Source organism: Ambystoma mexicanum, chromosome 13, assembly GCF_040938575.1.
Source record: "Ambystoma mexicanum isolate Mex_15411 chromosome 13, UKY_AmexF1_1, whole genome shotgun sequence".
Taxonomy (NCBI): domain Eukaryota; kingdom Metazoa; phylum Chordata; class Amphibia; order Caudata; family Ambystomatidae; genus Ambystoma; species Ambystoma mexicanum.
This window is the reverse complement of record NC_090938.1, coordinates 811,751,310-811,776,482: the sequence shown is the minus strand read 5'-3', so window position 1 is coordinate 811,776,482 and position 25,173 is coordinate 811,751,310. Positions and strand designations below refer to the sequence as shown.

General features: G+C 49.0%; 1 protein-coding gene across 3 annotated transcripts in view; it reads right to left on the bottom strand.

Annotated features, from left to right (window-relative positions):
• Window positions 1–25,173, bottom strand: part of LOC138522045 (major histocompatibility complex class I-related gene protein-like) — a 1,849,186-nt gene that overhangs the window by 108,697 nt on the left and 1,715,316 nt on the right. The window lies entirely within an intron of this gene.

The window sequence follows — 25,173 nt, the reverse complement described above, 5'->3', positions numbered from 1 at the left end:
AACTCCTACTTTTACCCTTGACCCAGAGCACGGCTGTGCTCGTGACCAACCTCCACCCCACTGCTGCCAACAATCCTCACAGTCATGTGACCAAGAACGAGGTTACACAGAACTCTGCGCCTACCAGGACACGGGAGAAGTGCTGCCCACATGCCCTTGGTTGGTCGTCATCAATTTTGCCAACTCAGCCAACCCGCCTTGTTACATCCTACAAGGACTCTCCCCCCGGCCTCCTAGAACAGGCACTACTTGATTTCCCATTCAGGGCCATGTTCCCTCGGGGAAAGAAGAGGACGGACCCTGAAAGTTTGAATAAGACTCTCCCGCTCATTGGGCCCCAGTAAATAAGTCAATGTCCCTCAATTCCAGTCTTCCCCATGACTGTCAAACTCAAGGGTCGCTTCTCGCCAGGAAAGGTGCTCAACAGGGCAATCCCAAACCAGGTGAAAAAGGGGGTGATCCGAAAGGGGGCATGTAAAGCACTGCAGGGGTCTGGTGATCATCAAACATGTGTATAACACGGGGTCTAAGGTAATGGCGATCCACACAGGGGCATCTAAAGCACTGCAGGGGTCTGGTGATCATCAAACATGTGTATAACACGGGGTCTAAGGTAAGGGCGATCCACCCAGGGGAATCTAAAGCACTGCAGGGGTCTGGTGATCATCAAACATGTGTATAACACAGGGTCTAAGGTAAGGGCGATCCACACTGGGGAATCTGAAGCACTGCAGGGGTTTGGTGATCATCAAACATGTGTATAACATGGGGTCTAAGGTAAGGGCAATCCACACTGGGGCATCTAAAGCACTGCAGCGGTCTGGTGATCATCAAACATGTGTATAACATGGGCTCCAAGGTAAGGGCGATCCACACTGGGGCACCTAAAGCACTGCAGGGGTCTGGTGGTCAAACATGTGTATAACATGGGCTCTAAGGTAAGGGTGATCCACACTGGAGCATCTAAAACACTGCAGGGGTTCGTGCTCATCAAACGTGTGCATAACACGTGGTCTAAGGTAAGGGCGATCTACACTGGGGAATCTAAAGCACAGCAGGGGTCTGGTGATCATCAAACATGTGTATAACATGGGGTCTAAGGTAAGGGCGATCCACACTGGGGAATCTAAAGCACTGCAGGGGTCCGGTGATCATCAAACATGTGTATAACATGGGGTCTAAGGTAAGGGCAATCCACACTGGGGCATCTAAATCACTGCAGGGGTCTGGATATCATCAAACATATGTATAACATGGGGTCTAAGGTAAGGGCGATCCACACTTGGGAATCTAAAGCACTGCAGGGGTCTGGTTATCATCAAACATGTGTATAACATGGGGTCTAAGATAAGGGTGATCCACACTGGGACATCTAAAGCACGGCAGGGGTCTCGTACCCTCAAACCTGTGTACCCGATGCAAGTGGTTTAATAAAAATAAATGTCACATTTCTTTGGACATTCTTAATCCTAGGCCTTTCCCCACTGTCTGTTAACTCTACACCCAAGACCCTACTCCACTTAGTCCAGATCTGAATCATCACTGGAGACATACTAGCTGAAATCACCTTGGGGTATAGCAGCGATATGGCTGTCAGGCCTGTTCCCAAGCCTTGCCACTACTCGCAATGCCGCATATTGTATACATGGCCCCTTCTTGATCCCAAACTCCAGTCACAAAGGAAAGCTCACCTTGCTCCCTTATAAATTGGCCTATTTAACAGCACGCCGCCCTGCTCCCCTGAGCCATATCTACCATTTGAGCCTCTGACAGTGTTTTAGTCCCCGCATGGGAGCACTTTGCTCTGAAAAGGACGCCTTGCACTTAACCTTCTGTAATCTAAGCCTGGCTCCTTTTACCATTTCAATAGCTGAAGGCAACCCTCCCCCCAGGGTGTTCTAATAACAATATACTGTTAAGAATCCAGGGAATTCGTCCCTCTACCCAATGGGGACCCCCCTTTGGGATCTAGAGAGGTGAGGCTGCTAAGCTTAACAATCCCCAGGGGAAAGGGCAAGCAGGATCTCATTGGGGCACCCCCGGTGCCCCTTGCAGGACAGGCAGTACTCATCCCAAAAAGATAAATGTTATTGGTTATATGGGAACTAAACGTTGTACTGACTCAACTTCATACACGAGTGGTTGACTTGTCTCCTGACCCTTTCAGACACAGCTTAAGCCTGAGAGCAAAGGCACGGCCTGCATTGGTGAAGGGAGAACGAATCACCTGCGGAGCGGCAGAGGCAGAGAGCCCTCCCCTGTGAGGTGTGTTCAGAGGGGGCAGAACTACGCTGGGTGTGGCAAATGAACACATGGACCAATCAACGGAGCGCAGACGCCGGCCGATGAAGAACCCAGTAAACCCCAGGGGGGTCTCACAAGGAGAAATCAGCGGTGGATCTGGGGACAAGAGCTGCAGAGGCATGAAGGCGTCGAGAGAGAGAAGCACCAGCGCCAACCACGATGAAGACTAGAGAAAACTAGAAAAAAAAGACGCCACGCCGCGGTACTAGAAAACGTACCCTGGGGCGGGGTAAGAACAAGTCTAGCTCAAGGAGGGGCAAGAGAAGCTGTAGCCCAGCATGCTACGCGAAACTGTACCCCAAGCCGGGGTACTAGAAAACATACCCTAGGGCGGGGTGAGAACAAGTCTAGCTCAAGGAGGGGCAAGAGAAGCTGTAGCCCAGCATGCTATGAGAAACCGTACCCCAAGCCGGGGTGTGAGAAAACATACCTCAGGGAGGAGTGAGAACGAGCATACGCTCAATGTAGGGAAGAAGAAATTGTACCCCAAGCCGGGATGCTAGAAAACGTACCTCAGGGCGGGGTGAGAACAAGCATACCCCCCACAAGGTAGGGGAGGAGAAGCTATAGCCCAGCATGCTACGAGAACGTACCCCAAGCCGGTGTGCGAGAAAACATTCCTCAGGGAGGGGTGAGAACGAGCACACCCTCCAACGTAGGGAAGGAGAAACAAGAAGCTTTAGCCCAAGACGGGCTACCAGAAACCATACCCCAAGGCAGGGGGCATGAAACCAACACCCTGAGAGGCGTGAGAACAAACAAACCCCAAGCCAGGGCGCAAGAAACCAGAGTCTAAGCTGGGGCGAGAATCCCAAAGATCCAGATATGGATAACACACATTGGAGAGTTTCAAATTAGATTCCTGGGTGGGAACCCAGGGAGAATGACTGGTATGGACTAAAATCAGGAAGCAAACCATTTTGGTTCATAAACCAAAGGCTGAGACAAACTACCTGTTAAATATTAGGGAGGAAGAGACTCAGCAGAGACTATGAAATAACCCAACAAGGGGTAGAAGAAGAGAGACTTGTTAAACTGACAAACTCTGAAAAAGACAAGGAGCATAGTTCTGCCCACGATTAGGAGATTTCACGGCAGGGTCAGAAGACATTCACCACGGTTATCATTGGTGGAGGAAACCTGGAGAGAATGCTACACTCAGTGAGGCCTGTGGTGAGGACCCACTAAGGGAAAGGGCAGGTGATCCATTCAGGACAACCCTGGACAGAACACTAGGCTCAGTGAGGCCTTTGATAAGGACTAAGGGAAAGGGTGGGTGATCCATTCAGGACAGGCACAAATATTGGGGACTCACATCAAAACCAGAGCTCATGACTTTCGCCCCAACCGTGAGGCCTAGGAATCTCTGGAGGCAGGAAGCAGAAGAAGTGACAGACATACTCTGCTCCTCGGATGTAAAGGATTTGCCCATCATCATACATGCCAACATTCTGTGACCAAAAATCTGTAGGAATCTTAAAGTTTCAAAAATAGTCAGGCGAGGAGATAATGATAGGAATAGGGCGCGTCAGCAGCCCATTGTCAGTGAATGAGCCCGCCGCCACGGGTGCATTCAATGACAATGAGGCGCCTGCCACGCTTTCTGCCACCACGCCAGCTCGGGGGAGCCCTTGAAAGACTCCCCCAAGTTGGCGTGGTGGGGGGCTAATGGCGCCTTTTGTCAAAGGCACCCGCAGTGGAGGGGCGCATTTAGCCCACTGCCGTGGGCGCCTTTAACATCAAACGCCTGCATTCCGTGCCACCTCCGCTACGCCAACTCGGGGGAGCCCTTGAAAGACACCCCCGAGCTGGCGTGGGCAAAAAAAAAAAAAAAATTACATTTTTTTACAAAAATAATGGTTATTTGGTGCCAATAAATCGGTAGGTGGTAGGACTGCTTAAAAAGCGCTATCCTACCGCCTAAATCAGTAGGGTTGGCAAGTATGCATCATGCAATCCTGAATGGATCTGATTCTAGGAGACACAAGGGCTGATTTGGATGACCCCAAGTTCCCTTGAGTGTTGCACAGCCTCTGGAGACTGAACAGCAAAGCCTGCATACAGGTCTCAGATCAGCCAATCGTCTAGGGGGGGGGGCATCGGTTCATTCCCTCCTGACATGGAAAGGCAACAACCACTGAAAAATTGAGCAAACCATCTTCTGGCTGCGTTTGGGCCAAAGGTCAGACACCTCAATTGCAAGTGCTCACCATAGATCGTAAAACTGACATTTCTGGTGAATGAGTCCTTGAAATCCAAGAAATGCAGCCAGTCCCCGGGTGGCAACGCCTCCAAAATCTGCCATGGTGTGGAGGGGTTCAGCTGTTAGAAACTAATTATGACTATAAAGGTCTAGAATGGTGTTTAAAGCCTCCCCCAGAGGTCTCTAGAGCCCTGGTTCTCTCTAGGCTGGACCTCCCTGCTTCTGCCCTGCACCCTCTGCAACTCATCCAGAACAGAACCACAAGACTTATCCTTGGCCTCAAGCCCAGGGACTACATCTTTCCGGCACTGAAATCCCTCCTCTGGCTCCCCGTGGCTGCAAGGATCCAATTCAAGACCCTTTGCATTGTCCACAAGGCTTTCTGGGGCCTGAGACCTACCTACCTGCGACACTGCCTACCTACATACTGCCCCTCACGAGCCCTCTGCTCATCTACCTCCAACCTTCTGCGAGTGAGTCGGTTCTCCAAGCAGAGATTTGGTGGGAGATCCTTATCCACAGCAGGTACCTCCCTCTGGAATAGCCTCCCTACCGCCCTGCGTCTTGAGCCGGATCTCCCTAAATTCCGGAAACTCCTCAAGACCTTCCTCTTCTCCTCTTCGTTATCTCTCCTTCTACCCTGCTAACCTAGTTCTCTGTCCTTTCCCTCTCTCCCTCCTCTTCCTTACAGCATGCCGACTGGCTGCCTGGTGTATCTCAGAGTCTCACTGGTCCCCGGCACCCACGCCAGTCTTCTCTCGCACTTGCCTCAGAGCCCTAAACCCTACCCACACTCAACGCACTGAGAAATTAACCCAAGAGAGTGGCTCTCTCTGCACTTACCCCAGCCTCCACCGACTGGGTGCACTTGACCCACCCCTCCCTGTGACCCTCTGTGCACTTGTTCGATCCTTATGCACCATGCCTGAAGATCGTCTGTCTGTTTCTCCCCTGTCCTCACGCCTAATTGTACTGTTAAAATTGCAGAATCGCCGTCAGGCCTATTTGCTATAGCCCTACTGTTAAATATATTTTATGCACTTACTCTGTCGGTGCAGACTATTATCGTCTCAGATTTTCAAGGGCTCTGAGCGACTGTATTTTCCCTGTGTTCCCACCCTCCTTGAGCGCTTTGAAACACTTGCCTGTGTATAGGCGCTGTATAAATAAACAATACCATACCGTATCATACCAAACCCACATAATCACTTGAGAACAAGTAACAGGAGTAAACCCCCTGCCCTTTCTGGTGCTCCAGCACAAACCCTCGATGGGGCAGAGTTGGAGCAGCCTTATATGATGTATGTTGGGATTGTTTTGGGAGAGAACCAGGAGGATGGAGCGGGGGAGGAGTCCGATCAGAATAACCCTGCTGGATACTCTGAAGCAGGGAACTTTGCTACTGACCAGCGAAGCAAGGTCCTGGATGGAAATAGGAGCCACTGTCCCTGGAAGGTAGTCAATCAGGCAACAGTGAAAGCTGGCACTGGCCACACCGTCCAATTCCGTAGAAAGTCTGTGTACAGGTTTTTAGAAGGGCCTCTGTTGAAGCAAGGTCAACCCTTTGAAGTTTGGAAAGCTTGAAAATGGCTTGTGAGGCTTCCAGGAAGACGAAGAGGTAAATGGTGTTGAGGGATTTCTACACAACAACCACAGCTTCGCCGGTGTTGAACACCTTATCAGTGATGTGAGCAAGAAGAGGTTTGCCATCAAATAGGAAATATAGCACCTTTTCCAGAACCTCAGGCTATAAACTGGAAGCATCCAGCCAAGACTGTTTTCTCGTCTCAACACAGAATTACGGTCTCGATAGGCAGAGCCTTAAATCTTTAGACCTCTGGAGATACCAAAAAGGCAAACTCATCCCCTGTGTCTGCAAGTCATCAGTCCACAAACCTACCACAATTATCCTAATTCTGTAAAGAGGTCATGCCATAACCAAGGCTTATTTTGAGTGGAGTATAGAGTTTACGCGGCCACCTGCCATGACATACACTGCTCCCCCGCGACAAGCAAAGCAGCACGGAGTCTCCGGAGAGAAATTACGCAGCCACCTGCCATGATATCCACTGCTCCCCCGCGACAAGCAAAGTAGCACGGATTCTCCGGAGAGAAATTACGCGGCTGCCTGGAGACGCTGCCGGCACCCTAAACCACCAGGGACATAATTTGGCACGGCAAACGTTCAGGAAATCTGCACTTAACTTGGGGGAAGCCACGCCATGGCTCACGAAAACGAACTTGAACACTATACAACCCGAACTGCCAGTGCTGTTCCATGAAGACCCTGTGTGGAGAAAAGTGGCTGGGCTTAACTGGTTACATCAACCATTTGTTGTATGTAACCGCTCCCGGCGGGGAAGACCGAGCCGGATTGGCCGGGGCCAGACAACCAACCAGAGGACAGGGAGGTGGTTGAAAGAGACCCTAGGAAACAGGAAGTTGTGGGTTGTTTGGGTGAGAGAATCTTGGGCCTGTTCTCTTGTGTTCACACATAGAAACAAATGATTCTGACACAGAGAACGCCTGTAGGTGACTTATCCTTCCAAATAAAAAATTCCACTGTGTGCGCGAGGTCCTTAAGAGAAGTTTTGTGCATTGGTTTAAATAAAGGGCCCATTAGTTTACATAGCACAGTGATCCCAACCCGGGTACAAATCCCGATGCGCTCCAGTGGATGAGCTCCCGCTGGATACACGCATGTTACCCCTTCCATGAAAGCTTTAACAACTAGTACCTTCCACCAAGTTATCTTGTGTTTTGATGTAAGGCTGCTAGATGCACCTTTAGTGAATTGTAAACTAGAGCTGTGTCTATTAATGACGCAGGTAAGACTGTGTGTTGGCGAGCAGTTAATGGGCCTAATATGCTCTTTTGTGTACACCAGATTACAGATCACGTTCATTTATTGAAGTAACAATGTCTAGTTTAGGCTTTCTTGCCTCCTCCAATATTTCCATACATTGTGCAGGAAGTTGTAAATGGACAAATTATAGAACCTTGAGCCACGCTGTCATTTGAGGGTTCGGGGTGTGTTTTCTGCTGTTGTCCCAGCAGGTTGCGTAAGGTTGTAAGTCTGATTGGTGGGCATAGAGACGTTCAGCAGGTGGGAGTGCCACTGCTGTTTCGCCCACATTCACACAATGCGTATCATTATTATGTGTTTTTGTTGTCCTGTTGCAACGTGTGTGCTAGCTTGTGCAGCAGTGGCACTGGAGGAAAAGTGTATGCAAATATCCCAGACCAACTCATCCATGGTGCATTGCCTGGTGACCCCTGTTATGGGTACCTGGATGTGAAGTTTGGGCATTTTGCATTATCCGCTGTAGCAAAAACGTCAACTGTTGGCTTACCCCATTGTGCAATAATCTGTTTGTTTGTACTGTTGTTGAGTTCCCACGCATTATCTTTTACCAGGACTCTGCGTAAAGTGTCGGCCAGACAATTGCGGGCCCTTGGAACATGTTGTGCTATAATGTGAAGGTGTCTCTTGAAACCCTGTTGCCAAAGGTCCTGTGTGAGTAGAGACAACACGATAGAGAATGTCCCACCTGGCTTGTGATATAGAACATAGCTGTAGTCTTGATAGTGTTGAGGAGGATACTTTCTCCAGAGCACGGATGACACTATTGAGTGTGCCCCGCCTGGTTTGTTGATATAGAACATAGCTGTAGTCTTGATAGTATTGAGGAGGATACTTTCTCCAGTGCACGGATGACACTATTGAGTGTGTCCCGCCTGGTTTGTTGATATAGAACATAGGCGTAGTCTTGTCAGTGTTGAGGAGGATACTTTCTCCAGAGCACGGATGACACTATTAAGTGTGTCCCTCCTGGTTTGTTGATATAGAACATAGGTGTAGTCTTGTCAGTGTTGAGGAGGATACTTTCTCCAGAGCACGGATGACACTATTGAGTGTGTCCCTCCTGGTTTGTTGATATAGAACATAGGTGTAGTCTTGTCAGTGTTGAGGAGGATACTTTCACCCAGCAGAACATTTTAAAAACGCACATCGCCATCTCAATAGCAAGTAGTTGCAGCATGTTTATGTGTTTTGCTTGCTGTGCTGACATCCTTTATTCTGTGCTCCGAAACGCTGATGTGGGATTTGGTCCTCTGAAGAGCCAGGAATGAGACGCGGACACAGAGGACTCATGGTGTTTGCCATAAACTTTATTTAAATAACAAAGGGGTTGGAAAATGCCTCACTGTCCCTAACCTAGGAGGTATTTCCCTACCTCAACCAAAACGAAGTGCCTGTCCTATGTCAATAGGTCCAAAGCAAACAATTCCTGTGTCCAAAATCCTATCCTAGCTCTCACACTCTAAGATTAACTCTAACGTGCTAAGGACTTGCAAAGTGCGCAAATGTTCAAGTTCACCAAAAAGGCATAAATCCAACAAAAGTTCCAAATGAATAATGTTCACAGTTCCAGGGAATTACCCCCTTCCCCAGGTTTCTCACTACCTAAACAAAAGTTCAAAAGAATAACCCAGTTCTTTGTAGCTCAAGAGGATAACTCCCCTCCTTTTGATTTTGCAACTTATTCCAGGGGAAATGTCTCCCTTCCTCAAGTCCTTCTCACATTCAATGTAATCCAAAAATCCTAAAGACATGCATTTTTGTTGGGATTCTCTGACTCGCACAACAACATCACCTGGTATACTCCCCTGCCAGGCTTTCTCATATAATTCCTTGGTATAATTTGGGTGCGGGTCCCAGACCCGCAAAACACCTGGTATACTTTACGCCCAATTCTCATACCACTTTCAGGGGATTATGAACAAGATTTGGCCTTGGTGAACAAGATTTATCTCATCATTCAGGCATGGATGGCCACCCACGGGCTATGCCTGAATGATGACAAAATGGAACTTATCATACTGGGGAACAAACAAAACATCAATAGATTAAAAGAAGAATACTCCTCCTTCATCATAGACGGCAATATTATCAAGGTGGCAAAAGAAGTAAAAACATTAGGGTTTTACCTTGATTCCCACCTCTCCCTAACCAAACAGGTGAACGCAATGGCATCCAGCACCGCATATACCTGCAAGCTGATTAGAGCCGCAAAACCATACCTATCCACTGCCAACTGCCTTACCCTTGCTCGAGCATTAGTGCTGTCGAAATTGGACTATTGCAACGCACTATACTTAGGAGCCAATAAACATACGTTGCAAAAAATTCAAACACTACAGAACAATGCTCTTAGAGCAGCCTTAGGAATTCCAAGAAGGGAGCATATTTCAGAAGCTAGAAGACAATCCAACTGGCTCTCCACAGTGGACAAAATCAAACTCAAGACAGCTTCTCTAACTTTCAAAAGTATCAACCATCTAGCACCCAAATACCTAGCCGCTAGATTCAACAGAAAAATCTCCACCAGACCCACTAGAGAAGCATACTCTAACCAGTTAGTGATCCCCCCATTCAAACTAAGTACGGCCGGAGGAAATAGCTTCCCGGTCAAAGCTGCCCAGCTTTGGAACTCCCTCCCGCCCGGCCTGAGATCTACCCAATCCTACGCCCTCTTCAGATCTAACTGTATCAACTGGATCAAAGAAAATGACCGATAGTCCCGCCCTACACTAATATAACTACTGTCCTACATTCGTACTATGTACATAACTAAATACTCTCTATCTTCCTACTGCATATTTCCTGTATATATTATGTTATATGTTTATATTATGCACAATGTATACTCTCTCTATTGTCCTGCATTATGTAATTTCTACTATGTTTAACCACCATTTGTAAGCATGCGTAACCTGTAAAGTTTAAAGTATCCTTGAACAACGCGCCCGGTTACCCTCGGGTTTGGTGCGCGCTATAAATAATAAACAAACAAACAAACAAACAAACGCCCAGGTTCCTTTTCACATTCACTAGTTCACTACATCCACTTGGCTTTGCCCGATATACTCTCCTGCCAAGACTTTCAATATGTAATTCACTTTATATACACTTGGCTCCATCTGGTATACTCTACTGCTAGGTCTTAACATTAATTTCATTTCAGTCTTTTCTGCTACACTGTTTTCCCCACGTGTATTTTATAATGCGGCTACGGGTCTCAGGCCCTTTTCCATGGACTTCTTATCTTGTAATCAAATGTCATAGGGGCCCTATAATCCTGCTCAGACTTCTCCCAGCTCTCACACTGCGTTTCCTTCGGTATGCGGTACACCTGCCAAAGCACCCCGGTGGCCCCGTCCCTCTCAGCAGGCTCACCAGTTATTAGCACCGGCTTTGGGGTCCCTTGCGTCTCCAGTGTCAGTCTGCGGTTTGTCGTTAGGTCTGTGGAGCGATTCGTTCGCTCGTCCACTTCCACCACGCCTCTGGCACCTCTTGGCAGCAGCTTCTCTTCTCTGCATCTCGTTGGCAGTGCTTCGACCCTTGAGCTTCTCTGGACAATGTTCCCTGGCCTTCCACGATTGGCCAGACCACGTGCTTCTTCTGGCTGTTCTGGCTCACGTCAGAAGCAGTGAATCTCTTACGCCACCAGCCACCGGACTCCCAGTCTCTCTCCTCGGCTGTCCTCACCACAGTTGGGTAAGGAGATGAACTCCATGCTTCTTTTCCCAGCAAGGTTTTAAACCATGTCAGGCCAATCGCATTCTTTCAGCTAGTAGACTGCTGGCGTTGGTTCACATTAGGAGTAATCATCATTGCTCCTTGCCTCTTCCTCGTCTCAGTTTTTGTTCCTTTATTTGCTCTCCGATATTGAGGAATACTGTCAGTAAAATTGTCAAGTTGTTGAAGGGGATGATGGCAGTATGTCATTAGGGCATGAGGGATGGAGGGAATATCCCTAAAAGGGAAAGGGGGAATATTGTATTTTACTTGGCCTATCAACTCACTCCCACAGTGGCTGTCTCTCTTCCTGTGGTCCATTTTCAGAAGACTAACCCCAGGGTCAGGATCGGACAGCATTTTCCCCACCCTGGCCACCTGAGGGGAGGTTCTCCCAAAGGAAACAGCGATGGCATTGCCAGATTCATCACAGTGCTCTATCCCCTTACTCTTCCAGTCTTCCCTCATCACCATTTTAGGAAAATAATTACACCTTGCATTGTTGTTGAGGGGAGGTCTATGGGCATCGTTTGACAAGCTTGTGGGGCCGACCTTTACAGCACACAGCCACTATACCGAAAATTCAACTGGGATCTCTGTTCTCAAAGTGTCTGGAAGAGAACTCAAAATGGTGCAAAGGCCCGTCTCCTGTCTGTCAAAATTCACAGATCGAATACACAGTTCTAGTGCTTAGCTCGCTTCTTGGTTCAGAACTCAAGTCCCTGTGACATAGCGCCTAGCTCACTTCTTCACTTAGTCTCTGCAAGTGCTGCCTTGTTTCCTTGGTACAGATCATTTCACCCTTTGGCCGCAGGACTTCTTCCTAGGCTCCTTGACGTGATGTTAGACACACTCTTGCTAGGAAATATCCTCCTCTCTTGGGTGATGGTCAGGCTATGTAAATCGAAACCAGAAGCCGGGCTTCACTGCACAGGCCAAAGCTTCAAACCTAAACAGGTTCCGGGTGTCCCTTTTGCCTGCCTTTCTCACTCTTTCTTTTTCCTCTGGCCTTGACTGGCGTTCACTGCTACCAGCTGGACTTTAATACAAGTCCTCTGCTTCTAGCTGGGTTTGTATACAGTGCTTCAGTCTATCCGGATCAATCAAAACACCTGTTTGATCTAGGACCATCATTCCCAGTTAATTCCTGGATTGGTCCTTGTCCTGCTCCAGTCTCTCCCTGTTTAGTCCAGTATTTCACCTTTCTCCATGAAGGTACTTGGCCTTCATCTTCCCTCCCATCTTATTGGCTGCGTAAATACCCCTTTGGGCGGTGACCGTGGTACACCAGGTGAGCAGAGCGAATGGTCAGCAGCGTTCTGCCTTAGAGAGGGTCTGATGGAATATATTAGCAATGTGTCTTTTCTTTCCAGATATCTCTGGTTTGGACAGGAGGAGGGATTGGGCAGTGTGTAGGGACTTTGATGTACACTCCATGTATCCCCCATTGGCAGCACCTCACAGAGTGTGGGGCAGCCCTGACCTAAGAGACCAACTACCCTTTAGTTAGTCCACTGAATGCAATATCATCAAACGGGGGTCTCTGCAGAGACTGAAGTAACTCTGGACAGAATATCTGAAGGCTTAGAGGTGTTGACGTTGGGACTGGCCGCAGAGCCATGAAGTGACCCTGCTGTAGGTTGCTGGGAACTCAGGGGTCCAGAGGTGATGACGGTGGGACTGGCGGCTGAACCAGGGAGTGACCGTGGTGTAGGATGCTGGGAACTCATAAATCCAGAGGGTAGGACAGTGGGACTGGTAGCAGAGCCAGGAAGTGACCCTGCTGTAGGTTGCTGGGAACCCAGGGTCCAGAGGTGAGGATGGTGGGACTGGCGGCTGAGCCAGGGAGTGACCATGCTGTAGGATGCTGGGAACCCAGGGGTCCAGAGGTGATGCCGGTGGGACTGGCGGCTGAGCCATGGAGTATACAGGGAACTGACGATTCATTTCTCCCCAGGGGAATACCTTTCCCATGAGGCTAGGGAGGTGCAGCTGTGATGCTGGACGTGCATTGGAGGGACAGGGCCTCCATGTCCTTGTCCTGTACTCCATTATCATGTGTGGTCTGTGTTATTTTCTGCACAGGAGTCCAGTGTACCCCTCGCAGTGCAGCTCTTCCTCTTTTTGGTTGTGGTGAAAGATACCCTTGGGATACCCATGGGTGGGGGGTACAACCCTGTACCCCTAGTGTATGTGTTTGGGCACCTGTGTGTGGCCCACAGAGCAGGGTATGGGCTGGTGGCATCTCCATGCTGAATTTGACAGGTGCTCCGAGTATCCTCAATTTTGGGATACCCAGGACCTGCCATAAGAATCAGTGGATTCCTGATAGGAGACAAGATGGCCCCTGTGGCCTCTTGCTTTCTATTGCCCGTTACCTTGTTTTCCCAAAGTCCTGGGAAGCCCTGACTCTGTCCCTTCCCCCTGACCGGCTGTTGGGTGGAAGAATCATATATGGTATTGTGGGGAAGTCCAGGCCAGACTGGCTGGAGCCTTCCCAGTGACTGTATGTTGTGGGTACACCCTTTGGGTGGGACCTATGTGGTATGAATGCAGTGTGAAGTGCTGAAAGGCTGGGTGCTTGCCCCAATCCACATTCCTTGTTATGGGTGTCTGGGTGTAGGTGAATGGCCTGAATGGATGTGAGCCTGATTGGCTGCCTGCCTGCCTGCATGAATGCCCTTCTCTGTGATTGGCTGACTGAGCCTGGCTCGGGCAAAGTGAGTGAGGGACAGATCTGGGGACCTCTCACTTACCAATTTGTTCAGAAGCTGAAGTTGAAACTGGAAGCTGCTTATCCTTGAAGTCCAGCTGGAAGAAGAAGAATTGCTGCTGCTTTCCTTTGACAAAATCTAAAAGCCGTTGAGTCTGTCGAGGACTGATCCGAGAGAGGACTTGGCTAAGAGACCACTCCCCGAGCTACGAGGGAACATCGTGCAAAAGCTGATCTTCATCGAGGTATCCTGGAAGCCAGTACTGAAAGGTGGTCGACCGGAGAAGGGGTCCCCCAAGAATGTTGAAGTGAAGCACCCAGACATCGAGGACAAAGCATTCTGCCATTGTGTAACCTACCTTGCCTTCCTTCCTATGACCTATGCTGTTACACCTTGCTGCATGATTTGTATGCCATTATAACTGTCAGAGGTTGATGCCTTTTAAAGGAATCTGAAACTAAGTGTGGTACCATATAGACATTGTATATATTTGCAATATTAGAATTTCAAGAGTGCAAATTGTGTTATTAATGTATGTATATACCTTGAACCTTATTTTTATATAAAAAAAAACTATTATCACATAACAGTGTGTGGAGAGTCCTTTGTGGGGGCTTGGGGACTAAAGAAATGCTTGAGACAAACCGGGAGAGGCAGTAGTGGTGGAATCTGCAGTGCAGGAGTTTAAAACCCTAACGGCGAAACCGAGCAAGAGAAGAACAGAGGACGCTGGTGAGCCGCTGAAAGAGTTCTCAAGGGGTCCTGCTTGAACAAACCCAGGCATGAAACCGAGGAGAAGCAGAGGCAAGCGGAGCTCCTTGCCGAGATGCACCTCTGTAGCAAGAGTGGAGGAGTGAAGCCCGAAGAGCCGGAGAGACAGACCCCAGTCCCAGGAAGACCCGGTAACATATCAAACCCCTAGTGAAGGTAACGGATGGTACAGGAGACCCAGAGGCGACACGGGGCGCAAGCAGGACAGGATCAGGAGAATCGTGATACGACTGTTGGGCCTAAGAAGGGTCATCAGAGAAGGGGATGGGACCCCAACACAAGTGAATCAGTCATCAGAGGAAATCATCCTCGTAGCAGTGGCCGAGATAAGCCCACTGACCACCAGAGAAGGGTCTGGGACCTCAAGACAAGTGAAACAAATAGAGGAAGTCATCTTCTCAGCAGTGGCAGGAGTAAGGCCACTGAGGACCAGAGAGGGGCCTAGGACCCCGACGCCAGTGAAGCAGGCATTTCAGGGAAATCGTCCTCTTTGCGTCCACTAAAACCCAGAGAAGGACTTGGGACTTTGTTGATACCGGGAGACCGTGGCAATGTAAACCTCAAGCCTTTTGGGAAACAGACTGTTTACAATTGGTGTATCAAACACCAGGGGAATGGAGTCATTCCCCCTAGCCTTGTTGTGAACTATATTGAAAAGGACCGACTGATACCAGGGGAAGGGAGTCATTCTCCTGATCCAGGAGGTTGACCTGCACATGAACTGTATGAAATATATGCCCGGGGCAGGGAGGCATCCCTCCAACATCCTCTTTCAAGAAAACACATGGGAACGATACCCGCAAACCATGAGAAGGGAGTCATTCTCCTGATCCAGGAGGTTGACCTGCACAAGAACTGTATGAAACATATGCCTGGGGCAGGGAGGCATCCCTCCAACATCCTCTTTCAAGAAAATACATGGGAACGATACCCGCAAACCAGGAGAAGGGAGTCATTCACCTGGAGAAGGAACGTTCTGTTGGATTATGTAAGTCCTTGGTTGTAGTGTAAGGGATAGAAGTAGGTTGTGACACAGGACGGTGGAGTTTGATTTTGACTGACATTCTGACAGATCCTTTCATTTTAGTTTGAGGAAGGGAAACCCCCCATAGAGGTAGGGATAGTGAGGGTTATTTTTGCTACAAAGAAACATTTATAACAACCAACATGCCACCCTTGTGTCAGAACCCTTCTTACACACCCTTACATAATTCAGGGGTCCAGACATGATGATGGTGGGATTGGAGGCACAGCCAGGGAGTGACCCTGCTGCACTATGCTGGGAACCCAGGGGTCCAGGGTGATTAGTCTCTCAGTCCAACTAATAAACGTAGGGCTTCTGCCCACTCGCGTATTCCCCGCTTCCCAGTAGGCTTGACTAACCTTGTTTCAGAGTATTCATACTCCTTTCCCTCTATTCCACGTAGGAGGCAGTTTTGTCCGATTTGATCAGTTTTCACATGCTGATCAGCTTTCTCAGCCTTTACAGAATGGACACACATTTCTTTTGGTTCTGTCCCCATAGGGCGTGTGCCCGTTCAGTTCTCTTTGGCTCTCGTACGGTTGGAGGCTTCTCCCCCCTTGATGTACGACGTTCACCCTTCTTCCACACCACCAATGGTTCTGCAGCTTGGCATAGCTCCGCCCCTCCAGGACATCTGCCTGTCCCTGGTCTCGGCGTTGGTTGTCGGGCAACAGGCCCACCACTTTTCCCTCTGGTGGCGCCACCAGGGAAGACAGGTTTCTTTCCGTCTCTGTTCCTCACCGTACCAGAGCCTCTTGCTCAGTCAGAGCACCACTTCTCAGCTTAAAGCTCAGGGGTCTCGCTTCTCCCAAGCCACCTGTGGCTCGGCAGCTTGGTGTAGCTCCGCCCCTCCAGGACCACTGTGCTACAGAGGCTCGCCTCTGCGTAGCGACGATTCTCCTCCCTCCGTAGGATTCTCTCTTCCATTCAGTGTTCATGCTGCTCTTAAGCATGTCACCAGAATGGGGAGGATTGTGTCCATCTTCTTTGTTTATAGCCTCCAGATCATATTCAGCATTACCTGAAGCCAATAGAGTGAATGAAGGGTATGTGTTGCTTATAGTCACAGCAGGAAATATAAATGCCTTTCCAACACCCATATATGCAGAAAGTGTGTTTCGGACTGGGAGTTCCTTATCGGAATGGGAGTTCTTGTCCCCAAGAGGGGAGTCACTCCCAGTGAGGTCCCACTTGCCCAGACCCCAAGGGAGGGACTTGCTTAGCAGGCTCACCTCACTAGCCTCAAAGGTGGTGGCTCCCCTCTGGGGAGAAGGGACGAATTGTCCAGATTCATCACACTTCCAAGCGACCCGCTTTGGCTGGACGAATCTCCCCCACTCCAGGGAGGTATCCCCTCCACCCATGTAAGGACTGCCCCAGGCGTGAGCGGGAAGGACTGTTGCTTTCTGCCAGAGTCTTGTTTTAAAAAGGCCTTCTCTCGACGACTAGGGGTGAGGGTAGGGTTGGAAGTGACTCTACGGCGAAATGCCTTGCATGGAAGGCTTTGTCCCGTTTGCTACAACCTGGCTGTTGTCCTTTTCTTTGGCACGAGTGGTCTGCATTTCCTGTGGGTCTGTAAGTGCTTTTTCCATCAACCCTGGCACTCTGTGAAAGGAAAAGCTCCAGCTAATGCTTTCGAACTCTGGGTGTGGAGTGCATCCAGGGGTGTTGCTAGGTCTGGAAAGGATCGGGGGCTACACTAATGTCGGGACTCGGGGCTAGCTAGCCTTTTGGTAGTAGCACCTGAGTTTCTATCCAGGGCTACAACCAAAAGACCTTGGGCTATAGCTCCCCCACCCACTCCCTAGCAACGCCTCTGATTGCACCTGTTTTGCCTCTGGTGACTAGTTTCATATGCTCTTTCTGGTGAGCTGAACTTTTAATGTTGAACCTTGACTTAACTCCTGAAAACAAGCGCTCTCTCCGCACTACGACTTAACTCTCTGGTAGAACTAGTTTGGAATTGTGCTACAAGTGGTTGACTGTCCACTGTGCCTCATTGTGTGCCAACGTTGATGCTCTTCACCACTAACGTCACTGCGTTCAATACCACTTGCCACGACTATGAAGGACCTAGCATCCATCCTAAGCCGTACTACAAGAATAGCTTGTATTCTTGTAGTATCCTTGTATCCGAGGAAACTGCTGAGACGAGCAAAAAAACACACACTAAACATCCTGCGAGACATTATATTGGAACAAAATAGCAGACCCGCCCATGACCAACGGATTATTGCATTATTGAGCCCTTCACCTCAACTCAATAAAATCAGGAAGGCCATCCTAAAATGGTGGCCTCTATAAAATGTGGCATGACAGAATTGCTGACACCACGGTTTGCCATATAACGAAGGAGGAATATACGAGATTCACTGGTAAGGTCGTACCAACCTGGCCCTCCACCAGCTGCACAACCAACTGCGTGGAACATGACATGCCTGCTTGGGCCTGCCCCATGCGGACAATGCTCAATTAGGTTCTCAACAAAAGATCTGGGCCTCAAAGACAGTTTGGAGACAACAGAGTTTCACAAATTGGAATTAATGCGATGTAATTTATCTCAACACATGCCCGTGCAATTTGAAGTATATTGGAATGACGAGCAGACCAATAAAGAAGAGAATCCAGGAGCATAAATCCTGTACACGCACAAAAATAGCAAATGCACCTTTGGTGGATCACTTTCTGGAAAAATTACACAAGGACAGTAATTGCACTTGGACCATCGTTGAAAAAGTGATACGCCCATCAACACTTGTGAATAGGCGTGTTATAAATGTCATATCATATAAAGGGGCAGGGATATGCAGTCCACTTTATTAAAAAGAGAACAGAGATGGACGTTTCGGCTAAAAACATACCAAAAAGGGCTGAATGAGTTGATAATGTGGCAAACACTAGCCACTTTATAATTGGGTACCATTCATTAGAACCGCTTAACACCGGGTTAAGAAAAAACTTGTTTCAAGATGGCATCCTGATGAGACCTGGGATGCTGGCAATCTCAATAGACCAGACAAACGCCACACACACTGGAAGAAAAGCAACCCGGGTAACCCCGACATACGCTTTCTGAAATTAGAACAGATGCGTGTGAGGCATCCCAGAGACACTGCGATGCATACGGGTGAGCGATTAAGTGCAGCATGATGAAATGAATGAATTGCGGAGTGCCACAAGGCTCATGTGTCTCACCAACACTATACAATATCTTTACTAAGCCCCTATTTGACCTCTTAGACGATTTGGGCGTCACCTACACCAACTATGCTGTTGAAATCCTCCCACCTATCTCCGGCAACTATGACACCGACTCCAACGCACAGAGCAATATATACCATAGAATCGAGGGCTGGATGGCACGACACAAAAATTAACTGCTCTACATTGGCACACAATCATGCCTAAACAAACTCAATGACTCCTACAAATCCTTCCCCATCGATGGGAACATGACCACCGTCGCTAAAGAGGTGAAAACTTTAGGCATATACTTAGACTCTGTGCCATCCTTAACCAAACAGGTAAACTATCCTTACTGCGTCAGCTTACATCGCTAAACTGATCCACGCCTGCAGGCCCTTCCTGACCGCCGATAGCTGCATCACATTTGCCAGAGCTCTTATACCATTCAGGATTGACTATTGCAACTCCCTTTGCGCAGGCTCCAACTCCAGCTACATACAAAAAACTACAGGTCATCCCAAACAACGCTGTAAGAGCCGCGCTAAACATCTCTAAAAAAAGACCACATCTCCACAGCTAGACGAAACATCCACTGACTCCCGGTCAAAGAACGTATTGTGTTCAAAATGCTCTCTTTGACCCACAAATGTTTATGAAACACTGCCCCGATTTACCTGTCCAGAAAATTCTCCAAAGCCCAATTCACCAGACCCACGCAGGCTGCCTACTCACACCTGCTCGCCATTCCCAGATACAGGCGTCAGAAGGCAGCAGCTTCCCTCTGATCGCTGCCAAACACTGAACCTCCTTGCCTCTTACTCTAAGATCAGATGTCTCCTACTGGTCCCTCAAAACATGGCTCTTCTCCCTAGACCTCCTCAAGTAACTGAATTAGAATAACTCTATAAACACGTGGCAATTACTACTGCCACATAGACCAGGAACGTGGACATTTGCACTCCATTGTACCACCTATGCCCGTAACTATGCGTGTAACTATGCCTGTAACCTTCTGTAACCACTATTCTCATGTAAATCCAGTGCCCAGATGCCCCTGGGTTTGGTGCGCATTACAAATGACAAAATAAATAAATGTACAAAATAGACCCTGGCAATAAGACGCCAGCCACTGCATGCTGCTCATTTACTAATGAACACGATCGGATGTTTTAACTATTTACGCTTTATGAAATCATAACGGATGCAAGTGAGGCTCACAGAGCACTCATTTCTGAAAAAGTACCATTCCACCATGTCCACACGAGCGTACAGGGGTATATATAAAAGTGAAAATCTATATCTATGTTTGAGCTACTTCACTAGACTGGTGAGCGACTATGAATGAACATAGTGCTCAGTACTTAACATCGGGTAAGTCAGTCCCTAGTTACCAATGTAGCTAAGCAAAGCACCCTGACATAAGACATACACCGCTAAATGTTGTGGTTGCTATTTCAGGTTTCCACGCATGAGGAAACCGATTCAGCCAAACATTATTACTCTCCCAACAAATTGGGTACCTCGGAGATCCGTGATCTGTGAGTAATACTTCTCAATACACAGACAGATTCTAAAAAAGTCACGTTCCGTCTTAAGTCACGCTCTGTCTTACTGCGTATCGGGGATCCTCTGATCCATGAAAATTCCATCCAGAAGAAGTTCACGGTGGGAGCTGGCCATTTGTAGCCATTAAAATGATGATTTAGGGATCAGGCCTCGCAGTCGCGTGCGCCATTTTCCTCTTTCTGCAGATCCTTGCAGTTTGTTTTTTTGCTGTGTGCTGATTTGCCATTCCCCAGTTTTAGATTTTGTAGCTTTTGTTGCTGAGTTAAGTTGGGCACTTTCCGATGACACCCCAGTGGGGTCGTCTCCTGTTTGTAGCAAAGTCATTCTTGCTTGCCTGGACATTATTCTTTGCTGCCGGCCATCCAGGGTAAATGATGGTCTGAAAGGAAATGTCCATCTGTATCTTATACCCCGGGTTTGAAGGGCTCTCACCACTTCCTGGATATCTCAGCGTTTCTGAAGGGTTATCCTTGAGAGATCTTGATATAATTGATTTGCTATTCCATTATATGAGATCACCGCAGAGAATTAGTTCTTTTTGAGCATATAGTGTACAGGCTGCCAGAACACCTCAGGGGCGGGAGCCGGGTTCATTTCTCTTCGGTCTGACTCTATGGACCCCGTCAAGTGGTAGGTCTATAGGTTCTTCTCCGGCTATGAGGTTTTCAAACATCTGGTCCATGGCTTCTTTTAGTTCTGGGTCTGGGTTTGTTTCCGGAAGATTCCTGATCCGTATATTGGATCGACGTGATCTATTTTCAAGGTCCTCATATTGAAGTTCTTGGTTGTGTGTAGTTCTGGACAATTCTTCAGTTGCAACATCTGTTTGTTTACAGTCTGCATCCAGAGTTTGAATGGGTTGTTCGTTCAGATGAACTCGTTTAGCTAACAATGTCATTTATTTACTGACTTCAGCCAGTGAGGACAGCTCAGGGGCAACGTGCTCGCCTTGGAAGCATGACGGCACAGAGCAACACAGGTTCGATCCACAGGTCTGCGCTTAGAAACCTCTGGGTATTAAGCGCGTTATAAATAATCTATCATATCATATATCATTTATATCAGCCATGAATGCTGTGAATTGTGATTGAAAGTTCAAGATGAACCGATCTTGAAACTCTTGAAAACATTTAGTAAAGTCTTCCCTGGAAGCCACCATATCGAAGGGTGCTTGTTGCTGTGTTGGTGAGGAGGGGTTCTTTGGCGTGGCAGTGGGTCCAGGGAGGGTTTTATTACTTGCCCAAAGTTTTTCCAGTGTTTTTTGGGAATTTTGCAGAGGTTGGGATTGCCCAGCTTGACTTCGTTTATCACTGCTCCCCGACATGTATCAGCTTGCGTAAGATTCTTGGAGGTATTTTCCCTTACGCGTAGGTTGCGAGCACACTGCTTGTCCACTCCCAAGGGCTTTTATCACTGACCTGTATGCCGATAAGCCCGGAACCCGCTGTGGGCGCCCTTATGGTCCTAATTGTTTTGGTAGCGTACCCTCTTCCCAAGAATGCACCAGCACGTTTATTCCGTGTAGCAGGTTGTGCAGCTGTGTTTTTGGCACAGGATAGAGCAGGGGTCTCCAACCTTTACGTTGGCAAGAGCTACTTGTAGTTAACGGCTACTGGCGAGAGCTACTGGGGTGTTGGTGTCCATGACTATGAGAACCTGTACCAAGATTATTTTGTTCCATATATTTGCTCTTTATATACAACAAGGAATATCGTGCATTTCTCATATTAACAACTTATATCAGAATGTGGGAAACTAATCGGGACATTCATTGTGAAGGCTGACAATGCTTGCTGTCCACTAGTGCTCAGTAATTTGGTGTGCAGCTTGGAACAGCACAGCACTCAGATGCTGATAGATGGGATCAAAAGTTTTGATTTCAGGAAGTTCATCTGAAAAGGTCATATTTGCAGAGCCAGACAATCGTAGTGCAGTTACCCATAGTGTTTGAAACTAACTGCCCACCTGACATAGCAGACATGAATTCAGGACAGTTTTTAAAATCTTTACCAACAGGCTTTCACTGGAGTTGCTGCGTCCTACACAATAGCACCATTTGCAAAAGTACATTTGTTTTTCATCAAATAATTAGCAACTTTGAAGGATGACTCTGTAACAGAATTTGCACTGCAACATTTAGTTTACAAACTTTTTAGGATAGGAGACAGCTTCCCTTGGGAACATTATTTTCATGGTTTGTGTGCATTATTGCAAAATGCCTATCAGGTTATGCTTTTTTCCTACCGTAAATTAGGCACCGTAGATTAAAAATGCACATTTTCTTTTTATGCAAGAAAAAAAAATGGTTTCCCACTGGATGGAAATGGGCATCTTTTGCCCTTTGTTGGATGGTGCATCCAAATCTGAAGAGTATTTCAATCAATGTATCGGCAGAGACCACATTTTGCTTTGTCAAAATAAAATCCTCTGCTCGTTTAGAATATCCCCAATTCATGCAATTTGTTCACATGTTAAGTCAGAGAATTCAGCCAAGGCTGCAGGGAAAGAGGCCCCGGGATTTCAGACACCAAAATAAACTCACAGTGCTCATGTTGGTGTCTGATGGAAAGAGCTACTGGGAAGCCCCAGGAGAGCTACTAGTAGCTCACGATCTACTGGTTGGAGACCCTGGGGATAGAGCCTTGCTTTTAAGGGGTCGCTGGCAAGAAGTGACCAATTGGTAAGGAGCATGACCTTCTGCCCCACCGCAGAGGATTCTGTGTGTTCTTGTTAGTGGGGCTTGTTGGGAAATGCAGCTCCTTACTGAAAGTTAGTTCTGTGTGAAGCTGTCGTTGCTTTGCGTTCTGCGGCTTGCGCTTATGCAAGTAAGTCTATGCTTCCCGCTACAAGTAGAAGCAAGCAGGGGAGCTATTCACGTCGCCCGATTTCCCTGGGGTTTCCAATCGAAGATCAGCTGGAGAAGTCACCTGTAGTTACAAGTAGCTAATGGCGGTTTCCAAGCACTGCTTTTGGTGTAAACTGCAGGCCGCATAGATCACCTTCCTCTGCTTACCCGGAAAGTTCTTAATACACTTAGAAAACAAACCAATCCCAGGGCCGGAGTCTCCTTGCTTGCGGCGGCTTTGTGCTACCCCCAGGAAACCTTAGCTGAGCTCTGTGCCCTCGAAGCTTGTTGCTGTCACAGTACCCGCACTGTGATCACCTTTATCTGCAGTCGTCCCTCTTTGTCTATCGAATGCTGATACGTCTCGGGCTGGGAGGCATAATACCTTGATCGTGCCACCCGGCTCCGATCGGAGCACCCACGTCTATTCCGGGCTGAAGGTATGGTTGTTCTTGGTTGTCGTATTACTACGTGGAATTTAGCACGAGCTTAGAATCGGGCGTGGTGTGGAAAGAAAGCCTCTACCTGCGTCCAGTAGAAACCAATGGGGCTCCACGGGCCCCTGCCGTGCTCCACCCAGCACTGCAGGAATTGCCAGCAATGCGAACGCTTGGCGCCAGCACCTCATGAGTCTCCACCCCCTGCTGTGAATCTCCTTCAGGGCCAGGCTGCTGGAGAAGAGAAGGGTGCAGAGAGTGCAGTAGGTGGGGGGCTGGGAGAGACAGCTGAGAGAGCAGGTGATAGGTTGTGTGAGATGAGATTGCTGGGCAAGAGAGAGTTTGGTGATGTAGATGGTATGTGTACTAGGGAAAAAGTGTTGAGGAGTGCTTGAGCGCTGGATGCAAAGGTTGCGTCATGGAGTGGGACGTAACCACTTGGGGCAGGAGGCTGCATTTTTGTAGACGGCCCGGGCAACATATTGCCTAGAAACTGCCATTTTCTGGTGTGTCTCGTGCACAGCTTCTCGCCCCTTCCATACAGAGCCCCTCCCACTCCTGCATGCCCCATGCACAGCTCCTCACTTCTCCATGCACAGCTCCTCCGCCTCCATGCACAGCTCCTCACTTCTCCATGCACAGCTCCTCCGCCTCCATGCACAGCTCCTCACTTCTCCATGCACAGCTCCTCCGCATCCATGCACAGCTCCTCGCAAGCTCTCCTCCTGGCTCATGTACGGCTCAGTCTCCACGCAGAGCCCCCCCTCCATGCAGGGCTCCTCACCTCTCCTGAGCAGGCTCTCCTGCCCTCCCCCCATGCAGGGCTCCTCACCTCTCCTGAGCAGGCTCTCGTCCCCTCCCCATGCAGGGCTCCTCATCTCTCCTGAGCAGGGTCTCCCCCCCATGCAGGGCTTCTCACCTCTCCTGAGCACGGCTCGGCCTCCACGCAGAGCCCCCCCTCCATGCAGGGCCCCTCCCCATCCAAGCCCAGCGCCCCCCATGCAGGGCTCCTTGCATCTCCTGAGCAGGGCCTCATGCCCCATGCAGCCCCCCCTTGCAGCGCTCCTCACCTCTCCTGAGCAGGGTTGCCTCCCCCATGCAGGGCTCCTCATCTCTCCTGAGCAGGCTCTCCTCCCCCATGCAGGGCTCCTCACCTCTCCCATGCAGGGCTCCTCACCTCTCCTGAGCAGGCTCTCGTCCCCTCCCCCATGCAGGGCTCCTCATCTCTCCTGAGCAGGGTCTCCCCCCCCCATGCAGGGCTTCTCACCTCTCCTGAGCACGGCTCGGCCTCCACGCAGAGCCCCCCCTCCATGCAGGGCCCCTCCCCATCCAAGCCCAGCGCCCCCATGCAGGGCTCCTTGCATCTCCCGAGCAGGGCCTCATGCCCCATGCAGCCCCCCCTTGCAGCGCTCCTCACCTCTCCTGAGCAGGGTTGCCTCCCCCATGCAGGGCTCCTCACCTCTCCTTAGCAGGCTCTCCTCCCCCCATGCAGGGCTCCTCACCTCTCCTGAGCAGGCTCTCCTCCCCTCCCCATGCAGGG